Source organism: Toxorhynchites rutilus, chromosome 2, assembly GCF_029784135.1.
Source record: "Toxorhynchites rutilus septentrionalis strain SRP chromosome 2, ASM2978413v1, whole genome shotgun sequence".
NCBI classification, from domain to species: Eukaryota; Metazoa; Arthropoda; class Insecta; order Diptera; family Culicidae; genus Toxorhynchites; species Toxorhynchites rutilus.
Window position 1 is genome coordinate 14078613 of NC_073745.1, and position 22004 is coordinate 14100616.

Genomic DNA, 22004 nt, shown 5'->3' on the forward strand with positions numbered 1-22004 from the left:
AAAAAAATAAAAAAAAAATACGGGTCTAATATTTTGCAACAAGGACCAAAACTACCACTTTTCATGAAAATCTGAGAACCTGTCTTTCTGTCTTTCTGTCTTTCTGTCTTTCTGTCTTTCTGTCTTTCTGTCTTTCTGTCTTTCTGTCTTTCTGTCTTTCTGTCTTTCTGTCTTTCTGTCTTTCTGTCTTTCTGTCTTTCTGTCTTTCTGTCTTTCTGTCTTTCTGTCTTTCTGTCTTTCTGTCTTTCTGTCTTTCTGTCTTTCTGTCTTTCTGTCTTTCTGTCTTTCTGTCTTTCTGTCTTTCTGTCTTTCTGTCTTTCTGTCTTTCTGTCTTTCTGTCTTTCTGTCTTTCTGTCTTTCTGTCTTTCTGTCTTTCTGTCTTTCTGTCTCTCTGTCTTTCTGTCTTTCTGTCTCTCTGTCTCTCTGTATTTCTGTCTCTCTGTCTTTCTGTCTCTCTGTCTTTCTGTCTTTTTGTCTTTCTGTCTTTCTGTCTTTTTGTCTTTCTGTCTTTCTGTCTTTCTGTCTTTCTGTCTTTCTGTCTTTCTGTCTTTCTGTCTTTCTGTCTTTCTGTCTTTCTGTCTTTCTGTCTTTCTGTCTTTCTGTCTTTCTGTCTTTCTGTCTTTCTGTCTTTCTGTCTTTCTGTCTTTCTGTCTTTCTGTCTTTCTGTCTTTCTGTCTTTCTGTCTTTCTGTCTTTCTGTCTTTCTGTCTTTCTGTCTTTCTGTCTTTCTGTCTTTCTGTCTTTCTGTCTTTCTGTCTTTCTGTCTTTCTGTCTTTCTGTCTTTCTGTCTTTCTGTCTTTCTGTCTTTCTGTCTTTCTGTCTTTCTGTCTTTCTGTCTTTCTGTCTTTCTGTCTTTCTGTCTTTCTGTCTTTCTGTCTTTCTGTCTTTCTGTCTTTCTGTCTTTCTGTCTTTCTGTCTTTCTGTCTTTCTGTCTTTCTGTCTTTCTGTCTTTCTGTCTTTCTGTCTTTCTGTCTTTCTGTCTTTCTGTCTTTCTGTCTTTCTGTCTTTCTGTCTTTCTGTCTTTCTGTCTTTCTGTCTTTCTGTCTTTCTGTCTTTCTGTCTTTCTGTCTTTCTGTCTTTCTGTCTTTCTGTCTTTCTGTCTTTCTGTCTTTCTGTCTTTCTGTCTTTCTGTCTTTCTGTCTTTCTGTCTTTCTGTCTTTCTGTCTTTCTGTCTTTCTGTCTTTCTGTCTTTCTGTCTTTCTGTCTTTCTGTCTTTCTGTCTTTCTGTCTTTCTGTCTTTCTGTCTTTCTGTCTTTCTGTCTTTCTGTCTTTCTGTCTTTCTGTCTTTCTGTCTTTCTGTCTTTCTGTCTTTCTGTCTTTCTGTCTTTCTGTCTTTCTGTCTTTCTGTCTTTCTGTCTTTCTGTCTTTCTGTCTTTCTGCTTTTTTGTCTTTCTGTCTTTCTGTCTTTCTGTCTTTCTGTCTTTCTGTCTTTCTGTCTTTCTGTCTTTCTGTCTTTCTGTCTTTCTGTCTTTCTGTCTTTCTGTCTTTCTGTCTTTCTGTCTTTCTGTCTTTCTGTCTTTCTGTCTTTCTGTCTTTCTGTCTTTCTGTCTTTCTGTCTTTCTGTCTTTCTGTCTTTCTGTCTTTCTGTCTTTCTGTCTTTCTGTCTTTCTGTCTTTCTGTCTTTCTGTCTTTCTGTCTTTCTGTCTTTCTGTCTTTCTGTCTTTCTGTCTTTCTGTCTTTCTGTCTTTCTGTCTTTCTGTCTTTCTGTCTTTCTGTTTTTCTGTCTTTCTGTCAATTACAGCAATTACAGAACCGATCGGCATGAACATTTGGGTTTTTGGGGCTGGGGAAGGTTCTTATGATGGTTCGAAACCCTTCGCCTCTCTCTAAAGTCGGTTGCCATACAAATGAAACTCAAATTTCTGCTTAACTGGAGAACTAATCAAGCAAATGGAACCAAATTTGGCATGTGGAGATTTTAGGGAACAAGTAATATTTTTATGATGGTTCGACACTCCTCCAATCTATCTAAGGAATGGGGGAGAGGTGCAGGTGGGACACTTAGCATGCGAGGGTTTTTGGGTACGAGAAATGTTTCTTTGATGATTCGACATACCTCCCTCCTCTGGAAGGGATAACTGCATAACTCGTGAATTAATAGAACAAATGGAACCAAAATTGGAATGTGCGGATTTAAGAGTACAAGAAATGTAATGTAAATAGTCTGGAAGTAGAAGATGGGCTCACAAAAATATTACACATATATCAACCAACCATTCTAACAACTAAACATGACAACTGAAATTTTTGGGAAAACTCTGAAGGACAATAGGAAAGTAGAACAAAATTATTCCCATATGTTCTTCAATTACATCTAGATATGTGTTAATGTTTGCGCTAACGAAATTGATTTTTGTTCGAAAGTGGAAGTGAATTTTCAGGTGAAAAAACGCGTTCCTATATCTTCTAACTAAATAAATAAAAATGAATCCCAAATGTGTTGGAAAACGCAAAACTCGAGTAAAGGAATATTCCGATTTGAGCTGTTTAATATTTTATTGAAGTAATTGAAGAATCATGAACGAGAATTGTGTCTGAAAATAATTTCATATTATGATGAGTGATGGAAGTACTAGGAAATTTATAGTGAAAGTAAATTGTGAAGGATCAATTAGAAGATTAATCAATGAATAGTTCTGCGATTGGATCCAAGAACGTTCGCTTAGTAAGAAAACGTGAATGATTGAAAATAATGATGACAAAACATCCATTTTGGGCGGGACGAAGTTTGCCGGGTCAGCTAGTTGAATATAAATATGTCTGAAAAACTTATCTTCTTGAATTTCAGATATGTCATGGAAAAAAGTTTGAGTTTTGCAAATAATATGGCTAGCCATATTTTTCTGCTTTCGTCACCCCAAAATCCATAAAAACGGTTTAAAAAACACCCAATTTTTTCAACTTTGTTACAACTTTTGAAAAGGGTATGTTTGGCGAAAAACGTCGAAAAATCGGAAAAAAGTACACCAAAATGAAAAAATACCTTTCAACATACTATATTATACTTTGTGCTTTAAGGTTTAAGCATCTCACTAATGCTAAGGACAGCTACATCTTTGGATTCGATATCTCAACAAGTATGAACAGCGGAAAATTGAGAATGTTCGTCCAAAATAAGGTATTTAATATTTAATATTTTTATGTAGTACTGTGTCTAGTTTTGTAGATGTCAAACTGAATAAAAAACATGTCAACTGTAAATGAATGCTATTTTTCATATATTTGTCCTGTGCTTTCATATGCTTCCTAAACCAAGGCGTCCAAGCCGCAAAGCACAATTAAAGTATACCAATTCCATTGCGAAACCATTGTGATAGCTCAAAATGATGCATCATCATACCCATGCCAAACAATTACCATCTCTCACATGTTTTCACTGGTGGAGCATATTCACTAGAAGTTTCCACAAGCAAACGATTTACTTCGACCGCTTTTTCCTACAAATGGAAAGACAAAAGTAGCGGATGTCGCAAATGGTCTTATTTATTTATTATTCTTATTATTCTTATTAAAAACGAAACGTCATTTTTAAAATGCTGAACAACCAAGTAACTTTGTTTTTCTTCTACAAAATGATACTAATGAATAAAAATTACACAAATGTCAAAATGAAGAAATGCATGCAATCTGGAACATTAATCGGACAATTTCAATTTGCACACACTAAATTATTCATTATTCGTATCCAGATGTTTTCAATTGCGTTTGTTTTAGTCGTTTTACATAAAACTTAATGATTTTGCAACATAGTCATCCCATTTTTCAGTTTTTTCAGTCAGAGGCATGCGTGCATGCAACCTCCCGGAGTCAACCACTAAATGAATTTATTTTCACATATTTTCAAACATTACACGGGAAATAATTACGGAATGTAGGCAAAAAAAACAAGAAAAAATAAATAAAATGAAAATATTAACTTTGAGGTTATTTTTCGCAAAATAAAAAAAAGCATTTTACCCGTTAGGACTAAATGCCTATCAAATGTACACACGCCAGCATTGAATTGCCAATCTGTAGGAATAGTAACTTGCAGGAAGGACGATGCTACGCACCCAACATCCAACCTTTTTTCGAAACTTCTGACTCATATAAGAAACAAGGATTTTTTTCCCACGAAAACGCCACCCTCTACATTTCTGATTCATTCACCTTCCTCGAATGACCATTAGCGGAAAATTTGGCATTCTTGAGGTCGGATTTCAAACATGAGCGGAATTGCTTTCGGTGAGATTTCGCCATCCCAGAATGTTTAATGGCTTTTGTTTAATTAGTTTGCAGCCACACTATAGCGAGGAGAAGAAACGGAATTTGGACGGCTTCCTGCAAGTTCTTCCACCACTAAATGAATCGCTAATCTGCTATTCGAATAAATCATTCCTGCCTGCTGCTCTCTGCCTAATGGTCACGGGAGGGATTTATCACCTTCCAAAAACTGTATCTGTAATAACTCTCGCCGTGTTCACATTAATCTTCGACGTTCGGATGGTCGCGTCTTGCTGGTTGTTCCAGGAATCTGGAATGACTTAATTCCTCCGCTGGCGACGTGAGCGATTTGATCCCGCTGCCAAACAGTGACAAAGATGTGGCCGACTTCGCATAAAAATTTAGTGTTTCCATTGTAGAAACGGCCGAAATTGCTTTAATGCTTACTCGGCGGTGGCCCTGAGGAATGATTTATAGCGAGCCGAAAGCCGAAATGGATTAGAATGAATAACGAATGCGCGAATAAAAACTAACCGAAAACACTAGTCGATTTAATTTCCTAGTTCTGTGGCAAAGCAAGCTTAAATCACGCTCCGCCACAAAGCCGTCCGAAAGTCTGCTCTCGATCTGCGCCAGACGATTGCGAGAAAGAGTTATGAAATTGTAATAAAAGCTGCTATCAATTGGAATGGAAATTGGCTTCGAACACATGTTACCACAATCCACATATGCCACTCAGTCTAAATGCTGTTTAAAATTGGCTGAAATCATCATTCCGGGCGCTCGAACTCATTTCGTCGGTTTATGGCGATGGAGGAATTTTATTGCGAAAGTTTTGTGCCGGAAGCGAAGCCAAGATAATTGATTCGCCTCTTTCTCCCCGTCCATGGTCATCATTCTTCCACGAGACATATTTAATATCGGCATCTCCCTGCAGCGATCGAACGACACTGGTTGCCATTCTGCCAACGCAGACTAATTTGTCAACCAAATCAAACCATGATTTTGTTGTTTTTCCCCACACTTTTAATTTATGACGTACATAAAATCATCCACCAGAAACCGACCGGAAGTTATTTCCACTCGTACTTCCGCATAGTTTGACGTCCGTGTGACATAAAGCAACGAATCGAATCCACATAAAACACTCTTATTGACTTCCAGCTTCCGGTCGACAGATTGAGCAGCGAGGATAACAAAAAAAAAGATCATTTCCACACAATTCCGTTACCGCGAAATTGCCTACATATCATCGACACAATGTTACACTTCCCTACATGAGAAATGCTCCTTCGAATGCTACATAAAAAAAATAAGGAAGAGACTGAGGACGCTGTGCGAACCCTTGTTGGAACCAGTGCACCCCGGAATGCCTTGCAGCTTCCGGTTCAATTTCGTTCGCCTCACCATCTCCGGGAAGCACTAAACATCGGGGCGTAGGAAGCACCAAACATCAGTGCTTGAGCAAACACACACAAACGCGGGCGGACAGGCAGAAGGGCAAGTGATTTCCGCCATATTTTCAATTCGTTGCAAGCCATCCGAAAAGCCCGGCCCAGTGCTCACCGGAAGTGATTCGTCTTCCCGTTCTGGACCGCATGGAAATTGGGTTGAGCGCATACTATCGGCAGTTTCTTTTGGTGGTGCAAGTTTCCTCTCACACCCGCCCCCAGGGACATGATTGCGAATATTTCGAACTCCCTTATGGAGGAGAAAATGTTCTCCGGCTGTGAGTAAACAAGCAGAAATTCGGGTTTCTCGGGATCGTACAAACTGCTAACTAATCAAAAGGCGATGAAACACTCTCTCTCATGACGGTGCCAGTGGTTGTGTGGTTAGCGTAACAGCCTCACAATCCGATCGGCCTGGGTTCAATCCCAGCTGGCGTCGTTGGGATTTTCTGAGGCGAAAAATCTCTGGTTACGTCTTCCTTCGGAGGGGAAGTAAAAGAAGTTGGCCCGGCTTATGAGTTGTTGAGTCTGATAGGTAGGAACAGGTGGAGTCGCCTCCCTGATGTCGGTGATTGGCACTGAAGTGGCGGAAATAGGCCGACGAAAAATAAGCGAAGATAAAAAAAAAAAAAAAAAAAAAACACTCTCTCTCCGGCACGATGATGTGATGATGTTTATCTTTTCCAGTTAGTCGTATCGTCAGGGAATAAGTTGATTGCGATAAGGCTTTCCAGCAGACATGGAAAATACTCAAATTGCCATTTATTTACTACAAAATATTATATTTTCTAACTAACTTTATATCTACAGTTACTTGCTAAGAGCACTACATTTATTGTAAATGTACATTTCCATTGCAAGCCTCGAATAACTCGTGCGTTGATGCTTATACTTATTCTTTCCAAATTTAGTTTGGATACTATCATTCAATGAAATTTTTACACTGTCGATGTTTAATCAAATCTAACATGATCTTACAATTGAGTGTATCGTGCCGTTTCTGAGCCGATTCCGATTATAATCGAATATTCATGTTTTGGTTATAATCAGAAAAAAAAATCGCTTGACGTTTGCCGAGGAGTGAGTCATGGTGAGCACGTTAGAAACAAGGCATCGAAGCGCAGAAAATACCAGCGAATCGTCAATTCTTTTTAGGCATCCAATTTTTGTCCACAAATCTTAAATGTTCGTTTCCTGAAAACGTTATTTTTTTCGTAGTAATTTTACTTTTAGGGTTCGGTTCGTTCTCCAGATCTTGTAAATTCCCATAGTATAACCCCGGAAACGCTTCTAATTCAACGCTTGAAAAGAGAGAACAGGACAACAACAGAAGTATGCATGAAACACAATTCTGTTCTTCACATTGAGCTCTCTAGTGATAACACTGAGCAAAAAAGGAAGAAATTTCACACATGAAAAAAAATTGTACCAATCTGTGGCCATGACGAAAATCTGTAATCTGTACCGAAAATAACAAAAAAAAAATCTGTACCTATCAAGATAAATCTGTACATGTGGAAACATTGGTTAACAGTGGTTTCAACGATTCAGGAACAATAGTTTTCATTTGGATGTTCAAGAACATGGAAAGCCACCGAAGTAAATGAAGAAAAATTGGTAGCACCTACCGTCTGAAACTATCACTGGTGATCGACTACAATTAATACGTTTGAGGAGAGCTCTGCAGGAAAAACGATCGGAATGGGAAAATAGACACGACAAGATCATTTTGCTGCATGACAACATCGGACCACATTGATCTGTCAAGGATCATCTAAATAGAGTGAACAGGGTAGTTCTTCCTCACTGACTTTGCTCCTTCAGATTATTATTTGTTCCAGTTCCACGATGTCTGCCTTTTCTGTAGAACGGTTCCGAACTTATAACGAAATCAAAAAATTGCTTCATACCTAGAAACAATCCAAATTCTACCAGCGGTGAATCCGTATATTGCCTTAAAGACAGTTCAAGGTCATGACTTCCGATGGATCACACTTTGAACAAAGTTGCAGTATATGTTGGTTTCAAACGAAAACAGTTGGCAAAAAGAAAATCCGTAAAATCATACTTGAACACCAAACAATGGGAGCCAGGGTTGCCAGTAGCGTAGTGAGGATAGACAGCGCCCCTGGCAAACTATGAAAATGGCGCCCTAAAAATACTACTTTTTTCAAATTTATCACTATAGTTACACTTAGGTGGCTACTCTACCAAATTCCTTTTAAAAATCTTATTCAAATTGAACAAGGGAAGTGTCACCTATATCTAGGTGATGGGACGACGAACGTGTTATTGCTTAAATAATTGTAAAACATAGCATAGCACGGGGGAGGCGCCGAGGCATGCGTAGCGAAAAAATCGAAAGGGTATTGGTGTAATATGATGTTGGGTGTTTCAATTTTTCGAAAATCAAAGAGAGATTATTGGTTTCATGTACGGAAAGAAGCGACTACTCTTGATGGATGTCTTTTTACTCAATTGAAAGATAAAAACTAATTCGGAGATAAAAATTAGTATTGAAAATTCTTGGATTTTGACGCCCCCGGCAAATGTCGGGTTTGCCAGCCGCACACTACGCCGCTGAGGGTTGCCAACTATAATTTTCGAAAATCAGGGAAAATGAAAATAAAAATCAGGGTAAATCAGAATAGCTCATTTCGGGATGTCTGAAGGAAAATGGGAAAATTCGAAAAATTCAATTCGCGTGTGTTCTACAATGACATATTGACAAGCGTTGTTAGTCCATTCGATGTTTGCGGCAACGACCTTCGTTCGAAAGTGGAAATGGATTTTAATGTGATGAAACGCACTCCTATATCTTCTTCTATCTATACCAAAGAAAGGATCGCCGGATGTGTTGTTGCGAGCAGAACTCGAGGAAGGAATTGGCCGATTAAGGGCTGTCTTTATTCTATCATATTTTCTGTATAAAACATTTATTCCATGTAACGGAGAAACATGTTATTTGCAAATGGATTAAAAATTTTGCACGAGAATTGTATCTGAAAATAATCTGGTATTAAAATGTCGAGTTTTGGTAGAAGTACTGTAAAACATAATTTTAAGGGGTAGATTAGAAGATCAATCAATGAACAGTTCTGCGATTGGATCCATAAACGTGGGCTTAGTAAGCAAACGTGGAAGTGATAACGAAAAATAAATCTTGGGCGGGACGAAGTCAGCCGGGTCAGCTAGTAATTCATAATGTCCAAATGTCTATAATTCTGTTATCCTTGACATAAGATTCTGGAGAGAGAGAGAGAGAGAGAGAGAGAGAGAGAAAGAAAATCTTGCAAAATTATCCTCAATGTTCATTCATTCAAATGGCGTTAACGGTTTCATTTTCTGTCATTGTGAAGCGAAAAACATAAAACCGTTTAATAATGGATTTTCCAGTGGAATGTAGACACTACGTGTTTTAAGCATTCGAATTAATATTAATACGTAATAATAAATAATAAATGAAAGAAACAACAATCACTATATAGGAGAGCGGAGAGCTTTTTATGTAGGCTATTCTGACAGTTCTTATTTCCAACCAGGATCCTTTTTATTGTGATATAATAAAAGACTAAAAAATCAGCAAAAATAAGGATCACTTTAGAAAAATCAGGCAAAATCGAGTGTTTGACAGGATGTCAGGATACGAGCCAAAAAGTCTGGGATATCCTGGAAAAATAAGGAAGGTTGGCATCTCTGATAGGACCATAAACTTTCTATCTGGCAATTTTTCGCTTTTTTACAATCTATTAATAACAGCACAATTGCGATGTTCTGCGTTTTTCCTTTTGTTTTCTTAATAAAATCTGAGACGAAAACAGTTGATACTTAGAAAAATACTTAGAAAATAGAAAACTATCAGTCAACTGCAATGCTCTGTTTGGCAATTCGCTTCTACCATTTTTAAACTGTTTTATTCAGCTTGCCATGTAACATGTTTGTAAAGTGTCTGTCTGTAGCGCCCCACATTAACACATTAAGGACCGAACGTTTTGAGGCAAACTTGAACGCTTCATTTGATCGGATTCCACGAATGAGATCATTCCTTCGATGTGGATGAGACGAAGGCGAGCCATCGGTAGGCCTTGTTAGATTCTTGGCAAACCAAGGATTTAATCTTCAAGTGTGGAAAACACGGGTTATTTCGTAATCCATCCGTAACAGACGGAACGTGAAACACGACAAATCTCGTGAGTAGTCCGCAATGTGTTAATCCAACATTAATAGAAAGTTGACCCCCTTCCTGTTGGCCGATTGATCTGAAATTTGGAACACACACCACATCTCTGCAGTCACTATAAAACTGCGTATTTCATGATCCTAAAAATCCAAGATGGCGGCCGCTACAAAATGGCGGATCACATATTTTCCTAGAACTCCATCAATATGGATATCAAAGAAAGGTCTTGACTAGTGGAACACAGTTATTTATGAAAAATGCAAGATGGCTGCCACTACAAAATGGCAAAACAAATATATTGTTTTACAAAACACTATCAACATGAGTATAGAATGAAGGGGATTGACCAGTAGAACACAGTTATTTATGAAAAAATGCAAATTTGAAATGACCACCACCACAAAATGGCGATCTATATTTTTCTCAAGGCCCAGTTAGGCGTAGCATTTAAGGCTTTTACCTCTCCGAGAAATATTATATTAAAACAAATAATGTACTGAAAACTAGAAAATAAAATAAGTAAAAGAAACTTCTTAAGTTAAACGGTAAGTTATTTTATTTATTTTCTATTCAGTCTTTTTACAAGTTCTTTTATTTCCCATAAAAAAAAAGGCGAAACCCGCGATACAGTGAAGAGGAAACACCTTCGGCAATACAAAAGCCCCTGACTCTGTCTGAATGATACTTTTCCGCTCGACCAAACCGCCGATCGGCAATCTCGGCCAGGAATCCCGCAGCATAAGTTCAAATACCAGTTTCCGCTTATCGGAAATCCCACACATAATGGGCACTATATAATATCTGATTTATAGATGTCCCATAAATTTCAATAAATAGCAGCCGAACTAAATGGGGTGCCCGGTTAGTTGTGAATGTGCATCGACGAGGGGCAATAAAAAACAGCCAAATGGAGAAGACCGATCAGCAGATGAAACCACTTCTCTGAATGGTGTGTATACAAAATTAATTATGAAATGTCCTACCTACGTGTGGACCACAATTCATCTCCGCGGACACTCTAACCCCTACCTACCTTCCTCCGCCTCACCAGTATTGTCCCTTCGGGTTAAGGCGGTCGATCTGGGTTCCACATCGGCGCTGATTTCTGTTCCTGGAAACCCGATTAATAACCAATATAGCCGAGTGGCCGACAGATTGACACTATAAATTTTCCCGAAGGTTTCCAAAAAAATAAGAGCGATTATATTCGATACGGAAAATAAGAGCAAACGATGAGCCGTAGATGACTTAGTAGCGTCATTTCGAATCGCGGTTGGAGATTTATAATGTGCTCCGTCCTGAATGTTCTGCAATAAAATTTTAGTGAAATAAAACACGTTGAATCTCGAGCACTTGGGACAAACTTTCACACTGCGACTGCAACAGTATCGAGTGAATCCCGATTTGATATATTCACGATTCATTAGAAGCAATGACAAACGATCGGAACATATGTTTAGCTTTGGGCTGGAGCAAAAAAAAAGCGACACAAAACACAAAACTGGTTCGCGTGTAAAAATTTGACCGCAATCAAAACATATAAATCAACTTTGTCCACTCAGGGGGGACCCGGGTGTGTGCGCTCGGGTTTTGCCTAGAGAAGCGGCCAGTGTCATCCATCCGAGAGTCGCAATGTTCCGCCAAATGTCCTCCGATCTGATGGTTTTATTTGTGGGAGCCGACTGGCCGCTGCGATAGATGATTTATTGTTTAATTTAGCTGGTCACTCGGGACGGCAGTGAATCACGTATCGTTTCGGCTTGAAAATATGTCCACTGTGGTTCAGTCCACCATCCCGGTTGGGAGAGGATGTTTTGATTGGCCTTGAGTTGGCCTGTGTTTAGGCAGGACACTGATGTGTTTTGATGCTACCATTGATTCCATATTAATATATTCGCTGGATGCGTTCTGACTGGTGGAAGATTTATTTGAAATGTTGGAATTTATGAACATACATCAACGGGCAGAAATATATACATTCTGTCAAAAAATATCTGGAATGGGTAATAGGACCAAAAATATTATTTTTTACTTGAATTAATTGTATCGCGTTAAAGGTAGATGGGTATTTGGAATAGTACACCTATGTCAAGAAATAATTCAATAATCAAAACGTTCGTGGAATGCATTTCCGTAGGCGACTTCAGATCTCACCGCCAAGACTTGTTTACATCTTTCATTCGCTGAGAACGTCTTAAAGTTGAAAAAAGCTGAATATAAACTAAGAGATAAGTGCACAAACTAAGTAATATTTCTCGATCGAACTCTGTGTTGGTAAAAATGACATTGGTACCATCTTGATAGCAAAAATAATGCATTTAAGCCGTCGAGCAGATTTTCAAAACGATCATTTAACAGTTCTTTTTCGACAGATCAGTGAGCTAATCAAATGTATAAATAATGTGTCTCTCCGTAAATTAACTTCAATGTATTTCTGGGACAACAGAGCGCATTTTTCAACATAATCCGAACCCTCTGGCAGCGTTCAACACTGAAAAAAAGGACCGTTTAAAACACAAACAACAATGAAAAATAGCTGTTCATTGAATTATTGAATTATCTCTGTTTCCCGGAATGATTATCTCTTCATATCTCCATTCTCTCTACTCGCTGCTGCTCGGCTGAATCTCTCCCAGGCTCACCCTTCAGTTGGAAAACGCAGAAACGGAAAGGACGAAACCCACAGCCCCGGTGACATTATCGTGGCCATAAAGTCCGCTCATCAATATTAAACAACTGCGCCTCGCCTCGCTGCTGAGGGAAATTCAGTTCCCCGATCGGGCCCTCAGTATTTATTGTACGACACGAAATAAGGACGATAATTTATCGGTTCGGAGAGTCTTTAATCGTCCTCGCTGACAATCCTTTTTCGCTGAACGTGTGTGTGAGCAATAAGACCTTTTTGTTTTCTATCCCAACCGTGCGCAGCATTTCAACAATTTTTCGGGAATAGTCAAGGTAGGAATCCTTAATATTATCTGGCTACTTTGCCCCATTGTTCATGGTTGGAGAGCGAGAGGAGGAAGGCGAGGACCCTTACCCGTTTCTCCAAGAACATATTTCACCGACAAGAAAGACAATCGCTGTTCAACTCAACTTATGATTCGAGTTCCGTCCCCGGAATTCCTTCGACGGCGCACAGTCGAAGCAGATGTAAATTGAAAGGGGACCGCAAGGATTTGTAGCTGCTGAATTGGCGATAAATTTCTTGACTGCTCTCTTTCTCCTGCCGGCTTCTGTCGAAGATAAGGATCCATCCACTACAGTTTTGCGTTTTTGTGCAATGATAAAACCATCCGTCTGGAAGCGAAACTCTATCAGGACGAAAAGGGGTTTCGTAGGGCGGTTTTGCTAAAGATTGTGGCTTTGTCATGCTGTGAGCCAGCTTATATCGCAAGATGTGCTCAACACGTGTTGTTCGGATTTAATTTGAAGGGGAGGAATGAAGTCATTAAATTTTAATTCGTTCATGCAAATTTAAGTTATCCCAACTAAGTGGATCAGATTTTATCTAGGAAGTGAAATGTCTTGGCGGGCGGAAAAAATGTGTATACACATGAACAATGAAAAAGCTGTTCTCTTTATGCTATATTTATAATTGAATTGACAATTCTACATCTGTTGTATAAAGTAAGGTTTTTTTTCAGAAAATGCCAACCAGAAATAGGTGTGTTCAATTTTGCTATAAGAAGTGATGTTTGAGCTTATTTTGAACCCTCCCATTTATGGTCTGTACTGTTAACTTGGGAAAATGAACCATCGCTTAGTTGTATAATGTTCGCATTTGAAAAAAAAAGTTATGAACCCACCAAACTGGGATTAAATTTGTATCTTGGATAAGGATTATCTTTTATTAGGCTATCTATCGGTATATCAGGACTCGATATCTGAGAAAATTATTCTAATATTTGGAATTCTTTATTTTCTATTTATCAATAAATCTAGCAGAAGAAATAAATTGGGATGAAAGCGTTGGAAGCAAGAAAGTTTTCGGAGAATTTTTGAATTTGTTCACGTTTTCAGAGAAAAACTAAGTGAATTTTATAAAAAAATGGCATTGCAATTAATTCAATTATAGATTCAGACCACATTCCAACAACAGAATTGGACGATTTTGATCAAATTTCGATCAAAGTACTCATTCCTGGAGAGAAACATATGTTGGCATCCGTTCATTTTTCCCTGGTAATACTCAAATTAGTGTCTTTGGAGTTGCTGGCGCTATACTGTCTATTTAAAACAAAAATCCACAAATACCACATATATATATATATATACAGTCATTCCATGCCAAACCGATATTGTGGTTCTCAGATTTTCGTGAAAATTGGTAGTTTTGTTCTTTATCGCAAATCATGAGAACCGTATTTTTTTTATTTCCTTCGTTAGGGTAACCATTTCCGTTTTAGGGTGGTCCGAAATTTGTTTTTCACTTTTTTCCTAAAACTACTTTAAAAAAATTATAACTTTTGTTTTGTTAGAGACTATTTCCATTTTAGGGCATCCATATTTTTCGCATTTTTGCCAAAAATGACTTTTTTTTACAAATTCACTTTTGAACCACTGGACCAATTCAGATGTTCGACATATAAAATTAAAACCAATTAACCGGTCTTTTTTTTAGAAAAATACTACAGTTGCAGAAAATTTGAATTATGTTTTCCTTATAATTAATTGTATTTTTTTTATAGTTTTCATGGTCTCGGGACCATGGGCGCTATATATTTTAATATTTTTTTCTGGAAAGCTGAGGATTTTTCACATAACATATCTAGAAACCAGTAAGGCGTTTTTTTTCGTTTTTGAGTTATGATTTTCCAAAGTTAACCGATGGTCCGAAAAATCATTTTTTCCCATTCTTTCCACTACAAAAAAATCATAACTTTTGATCTACTGGACCGATTCAGATGATCGACATATCAAATTGAAGCCAATGAGCTAGCCTTGTTCGAAAAAATATTACATTCTGAATACAAATGGATTTTGTTTTCGTAATTATTGATTATATTTGTTTTTATACATTGTTTCGGGACCAAGGGCGCCAGATTTTAAACGGTTTTATTTAGCTTGCCCTGTAATCTGTGAGTATGTTTGTATGTGTTGGCGCTTACCCAATTAGTCCTACGTTGTGTTTTTTCTTTTACAGCTCACTCCGTAGCAGCAGACGACACAGGTAAGTTCCAGGTTTTTCCTTTCCAGGTCCTTCAGCAGCAGCAGCGACGGCGAACAGCAAGGGAGACAAACAGCAGCACACGAATGTCGAATTCCAGCAACTTCCAGGTGAGTATGTACAAACAGGTAAGTATTTTATTTCTCTACATATAACCTTTTCACAGGATACAACATTCCCTATCGAGCTTTATCACTGCTCTGATCTGCTTACAAAGTGGAACTGAGTCGGCTTAGCTGACTCGGTACTGAATCTCATGATCATTATCGGCTGCCGGGTTGCCAGAAAACAGAAATCAAATCTCGTCTAAAAACGCGATCGCTAGCACAAGCTATGGCGTGTTCTCAAAATTTCCCTATAGTAATTATCAGAATCAACAGTATGTTTGTATGTTTGTAACGTGTTTGTCTGTAGCGCTGACACACAATTAAAGAAATTTGACCCCCTTTCTGTTGACCGATTGATCTGAAATTTGGAACACACCTTTATCTCTGTAGTCATTATAAAACTGCGTATTTCATGATCTTCAAAATTCAAGATGGCGGCCGCTACAAAATGGCGGATCATATATTTTCTCAAAACCTCATCGATATGGGTTTTCCAAAACTCCATCAATATGGGTATCAAATGAAAGTGCTTGACTAGTAGAACACAGTTATTTATGAAAAATGCAAATCCAAGATGGCTGTTATTTATGAAAAATACAAATCCAATATGGCTGCCACTGTAAAATGGCGGACTATATATTTTCTCAAAATCTCATTAATATGGGTATCAAATGAAAGAGCTTGACTAGTAGAATACGATTATTCATGAAAAATGCAAATTCAATATGGCTGCCACTACCGAATGGCGGACTACATATTTTCTCAAAACCCTATTATTATGGGTATCAAATGAAAGGGCTTGACTAGTAGAACACAGTTTTGTATGAAAATACAAATCCAAGATGGCTGTCACTACCAAATGGCGAACTACATATTTTCTCAAATCTCGATTAATATGGGTATCAAATGAATGGGCTTGAATAGTAGATCACAGTAGATCATGAAAAATCCAAATCCAAGATGGCCGCAATCTCAAAATAGCAAATTACTTTATTAAACGGTTTTATTTAGTTTGAACTGTGTGTATGTATGTTTGTATGTCTGTAAGGTTGTTCCAAATTAATAGAAATTTGACCAATAGGAACTGACAGAATTTATAAAATACCTTTATCTCTGCTGTAATTTTAAATTTTCCGCCGCTATAAAATAGCTGGTTCCATATCATCTCAAAAAAAAAAGATGATTGAGATATGTGTATCAAACGAACGAATTTGACTTGGAGAACACATTATGTATTTTCTGCAATCAACTCAATATCGGTATCAAACGAAATTATTTGACTGATAGAATACAGTACAATGGTTTTATTGTAGAGAAATATTCTAATGAAACAGTAATGAACTAAAAACTAGAAAATAAAATAAGTAAAAAAAAACTGTAAGTTAAACGGTTTAATTGTGATTAAACATAATAATGTACTAAAAGCTAGAACAAAATTAGACAAGTAGCAGTTAGCAATTATCACACCTCTCCTTCATTAGTAGAGCATTTATAAGACTAAAATAAAATCGTTTAACTTAAAAAGTTTTCTTTACTTATTTTATTTTATATTTTTTCTGAAAGCTTGTTTTCACATAATATACCCGAATACCAGAGAGGTGCAATTTTTTGTTTTTAAGTTATGATTTTTCAAAGTTAACATGTTTTCAATTTTCGGGCAATATTTCTCTGCAATTAGAAATACAGTCTGTGACTATAATCCAATTAATTGGCAAGTTTGTTTTTTTTTTTCAAAAAAGGCTAGCTAGTAGGCTTTAATTTGATATGTCGATCATCCGAATCGGTTCAGTAGTTCAAAAGTAATTAATTTTTAAAAAAAGTAATTTTTGGGAAAAAAGGGAAAATGATTTTTTGGACCATAACTTAAAAACAAAAATTCTCAGCTTTCCAAAAAATATGAAAAAATGGACCACCCTAAGATGGAAATGGTCACCCTAACAAAAAAAAATAAAAAAAAAACGAGTCTAATGATTTGCGACAAAGAAAAATATTTCCACGAGAATCTGAGAACCACTATATCGGTTTGGCATGGAATGGCTGTATCATCAGCCGAACTGTTGAGACGCGTCCACATTACGCCAATCGACCTTGGCCGCCCGGTAAAGCCGACTAAATGTGGACGTACCGCCCGGGTTTGCCGACGTGCCGAAAACCGACTCGAATCAAACCGAACCCAACCCGAAACAAGTGGATCCGGTTCGAGAAAGTCGAACCAAAACAAAACGAAGCAAATTAGCGTTGACGACATTGTGCTTCGTGTGTTCGTGACGGCTTCGTGCATCCGATGGCGCTTCGGCTTCGTGAACCCGATGGGGCGTCCACACTACATAACGAACCGAATATGCCGCCTGGTACAGGCCGATCGGCATCATTCGGCATAATGTGGACGCACCTTTATATCCACATGGATAATTTATCTTATTTATCTCGCTTCCAGTTGTTGGTGAGAATAGAACTCGGAAGTTTATTTTTACAAAATAGCAGTGCTTGGATTTTTTTTTGGGTTTTAAAAAGTTTTGTACATTAGAACGCATTATTTCAATTACATTCGATAAAACTAAAATTATAATCTGCTCATATCAATGTTTACTGCTTGCTATTGAAGACATAATAAATTTTTTTATTTGACGATTGATTACTTCTGCTCAGTTTTTAAATACTGTGATTGAAATTGAAAGGAATTAACATATGTTTAGGCACTTACCAAATTCTTTTGAAAAATACATCTGTGTCATCTCCAATAACTGTTTTTAAACATGAACCAGGATACATACTCTTACAGGAAACCGATTCGTGTTCGAATGACCCTTTCGACATATTTTCAGTCTATGGTTTATACTATCGATCACCCCACGTTTTGCACATCTTTCGAAAAAATTTAAATGTCGAATCTTGTGTTTCTGCATAGTTATTTTAAAATTAACGATTAATGAATCATAGTTTGATACAACAGTGAGATATCAACTTTTACTGAATTTTACGCCCAATTTTTTTCAGACAATCTTCTTATTGAATCAATTGTGGTCCAACATTTTTTTGAATCATACGTACAAAACCAGAATTTTGATAATTCATTTTTATTCTGCCATATCTAGAGTAGCATTCAAAAATAGTTAACAATACGTCAAACTCTTCTTGACTTCTTATTATAATGACTTGACTCCCAACGCAAAAACAATAACTTCAATGAATTTATCATACATTCAGAAACCTTGAAGACTATTGGATAAGAATCTAATGAGAGGTTCTATAGTACAAATAATAAAATGAAATAAATAATTAAAATAAATTATTTGCGTACCGATCGACTAAATTGAAAAGTATTTGTTACGAATCCGTTAACCAGAACGCGAGATAAGGATACAGCATGAAGTTATCTAATACAATTTATTAATAACGCAGAAAATCTTTTTTTTTTCCAAAATTTTTGATAAATAATTATGGTCTACCCTGTCAATAGTTTTATTTAAGTCTCTACTTACTAAGCAATCTTCCAACCTTTTGCTTTCACAAGATCTTTTAAGTATCCTTCTAATGTATTTTTAATTATTAACACAAGATTTTTTTCTGTGGACACGCTGTTTGACCAGCTCCAATTAACTTATCGAGAAATGACATTGAAAATATCCAAAATATCATATTTGAAAGAATCAAAGTTTCGCAAATAAAATTCATCAGGTTCTAGCGACTTTTTTTTTCTTTTTGACAGCCGTTAACACATTTTTCTACTCTTTTTACGTAGAGGGCACGAGTAAATGTTTTCTATCGTCATCATTCAATGTAACAGGGATGTGATTAAGCGAATCATCATCCGTTGTTCATGTTATTTTGAATGATATGTCTTTTGAAATGATTTGATTAAATTTCAAAAACATAAGTCTACAGCATGTTCGAATTGGTAATTATATCGCCATCGCTCTCTTATTTTAAACCACTGTTTCCACTATTTTACGATTCCACAAAGTATTGAATATTCATTCATTTTTAAATATTTATATCTTCATTTCAATGAGTTCAACACGCACCATCATACGTCAAACTTTGATTAAATGAAAGGCTTTTCCAATAAAAATATACCAAAAAACAAACAAAAACAAACAAAGTTTTTAATATTGAATTGAATTTAATATTAATTCAAGTTTTAAGTAAGAGTTTTTAACGGTGTATTACAATTGTTATTTTTGCACAATAGTTCATTAATTTTTCAACATCTTTGTCAAACATTGTATTTTTATCAAGAATCTGAATTCCGAGGTAGGTTTTTCGAAAGAAACATAAATGTTTCGGACGCGGTTTTTCTTACACGGATTTTTTAAATAAGTTTCCCAATCGAAGCGAGGTACCCATCTCCCGCGAATAAAAACCGGGGTACATATCAATTGATAGGATTTTTTGTGTGGAAAACATTGGAGTAGCAGTGACCGCTTTTCACTCAAAAATCAATGAAGTTATAGAGGAAGAAATCCCAACGGGATGAAAAAGAAGAAACATGCATACAAAATATATGATTTGGTCCAAATCATATATTTTTTGTTTTGATCAAAACATCTTATGTGTTATCTAAAAACAAAAAAAAAACGAAGGCACCACTCAAAATTTACAAAAAAACAAATCTGACGCCAATCTCATCAATTATTTGAATATTTGCAAACAGATCAACTCAACTGTTAAATGTGATTTGAATCAGTAAAGTAGAAAAAGCGGTTTCGTTTTTTTTCTTCCAAAAATTGATATTCTCACTGTTTTGATTAACCAAATTTTTCCTCTCAAAGTGCTCTACGATTCGTTCTTCGAAATAAAGCTGTTGTTTTTTTGCACATCCATTTCAAACATATTTTTTTTAAATACCGTTATTTTTTAGGAAAAAGAGTCAATATTTTCTTTAAAAATATACGATCATTATAAGAGACGGGATGATAAAAAAGATCAAAAATTTTTTAATACTAAATTCATTTTTTGAGTAAGCTTATTAACAGTGTATTCAATATGACATTCCTACTAGGTAGTTAATTGGTGTTCCAAAAAAACGCCTTATTTTATTTAGACTTCACTTTCGACAAATACAGGTTTGTTTGGAAAAGCCTGTGGATTATACATATTATAGATAATCTAATCGCAATTCAAAAATCAAAAGATAATAAAAAATAAAACTTCGAGTGGCCGTCACCGTATTTATAAAACTCAAAAACCAATCTGGGGAGTTGGGATGATTCATTTGGCGTAGAATTGCTCATTATTTTTCACATAATAATGGATAACAATCAAAAGGTAAAAAAAGGTCTTGATTCGATATCTTCGAGAGACACGTATATCACGAGGCCAATTTTCTAATCAAATGCTAAATATTTCCAACAGCAGCAAATGTTATGAATTGCCCCTATCTACGATCTTCTGAATAAAAATTAATTTGAAAAAGCCCATGTCAGCCACGTCGCATCATCCTTCGGAAACATTGAGAAAATTATTTCCAAGAAATGTGAGTCCGAGTGTCCACGGATCCCAGCATGAAGCATATCATAAATAACCACAGCCCGGCCCGAAAGGATGTATCAAATGGTGACGTAAAAATATCGCCCTGATCAACATAATCTTCACACCTTCCAGGAGATCTCAAGCCTTCGGTTCGCCTCGAGGACGACACCAAATTTGTCAAAATATTACCCATCCGAGGCGGAAAACAATGCGACAACGACGACGAGGACCTACACACGACAATCGAAATAAACAAGGCGAAGATGATGGGCCATCCTCAGATGAGATATGCTTCTTCTGGGAGCTTGTACTGCTGCAAGATTATGTCTTTCATTATGCAAGCCGTACTTCCAGGAACAAACAAATGGTCGGTGAGCAGCATCGGGAGAGTTGTCACTTTTTTTTTGTATCCCGTCCTTGGTCCTCTTCGGGTTTATCCAGCGTAATATCAAACCATCGTCGCTTTCCTGGTAGCCATTCAGCTCCGCTCATTCATCACCAGAAGTCTCGTATTATTTAACGTTGTATCCTCTCCAGGAGCTGTTATCGAAAGAGTTGTGCTTCTCAGAGGTTGGAAAATTAAAAATTTAACATAATATGTACAACGGTGCCTCTGAGTGATTCGTGGCTTGAAGTTTTTTGTCACACTCTCCGTGTCATGTTGAAGATTTATGTTGCACGATCCTACCTATCCTTAAGGGCTCTCGCAGGGGATGAACATGAGCAGCAATTGGCTCTTGATGACAATATTATTCAAATTTATGAAATGGAGTTAAAATTTCAACGCCTCACTGGGTTGGGTGGATGGGTTTGTCGCGAGTTGAATTTTTAATCGCAGCTTGTCTTATTGTTCTATTTCGTTGAATTTGATCGGAGATAAGAAATATGGAACTGCTCAAAATAGCTTCGATGTTTTTTTTATGACACGTTGACTCGTTCGATGTTCGTTCTCGACAGAAATGACGAAATGATGTCTTACGAAACCACCTTAGCGTACCGTCCAGATTGAACGTGCCCAGCAGCTAGGCTGTTATTTTTTTTTTTGGGAACAAAATTCATATTCCACCGTGAAATTTATGTTCATTATTAGTTTCGAGTTCGTTCACGAATTCCGCCTCACTCGCGCCCGTGTGGCTCGCGTAATTTATGGCCCGAGTTGGGCCTATCGGCGCTCTGATCTACGGTCCCGAAAGCTTCTGACAAATTGTAGCATCCAATGCGCAAACCGCAGGTATGACGGCAAATGGCACAGCCGTGACTGGCTGGCTCATCCCTCGGAATTATAAACCGCATCTCAGCATTCGGAGAACAATGGACGCATAAAAAATTCCAATGCAAAGCCCAGATGCTCATCGTTTGACTTCTTTACATTTCTGTTTATTTCAGATTTTGTTTTGGTTTTTGTTGTTTTGTTCATTTCAA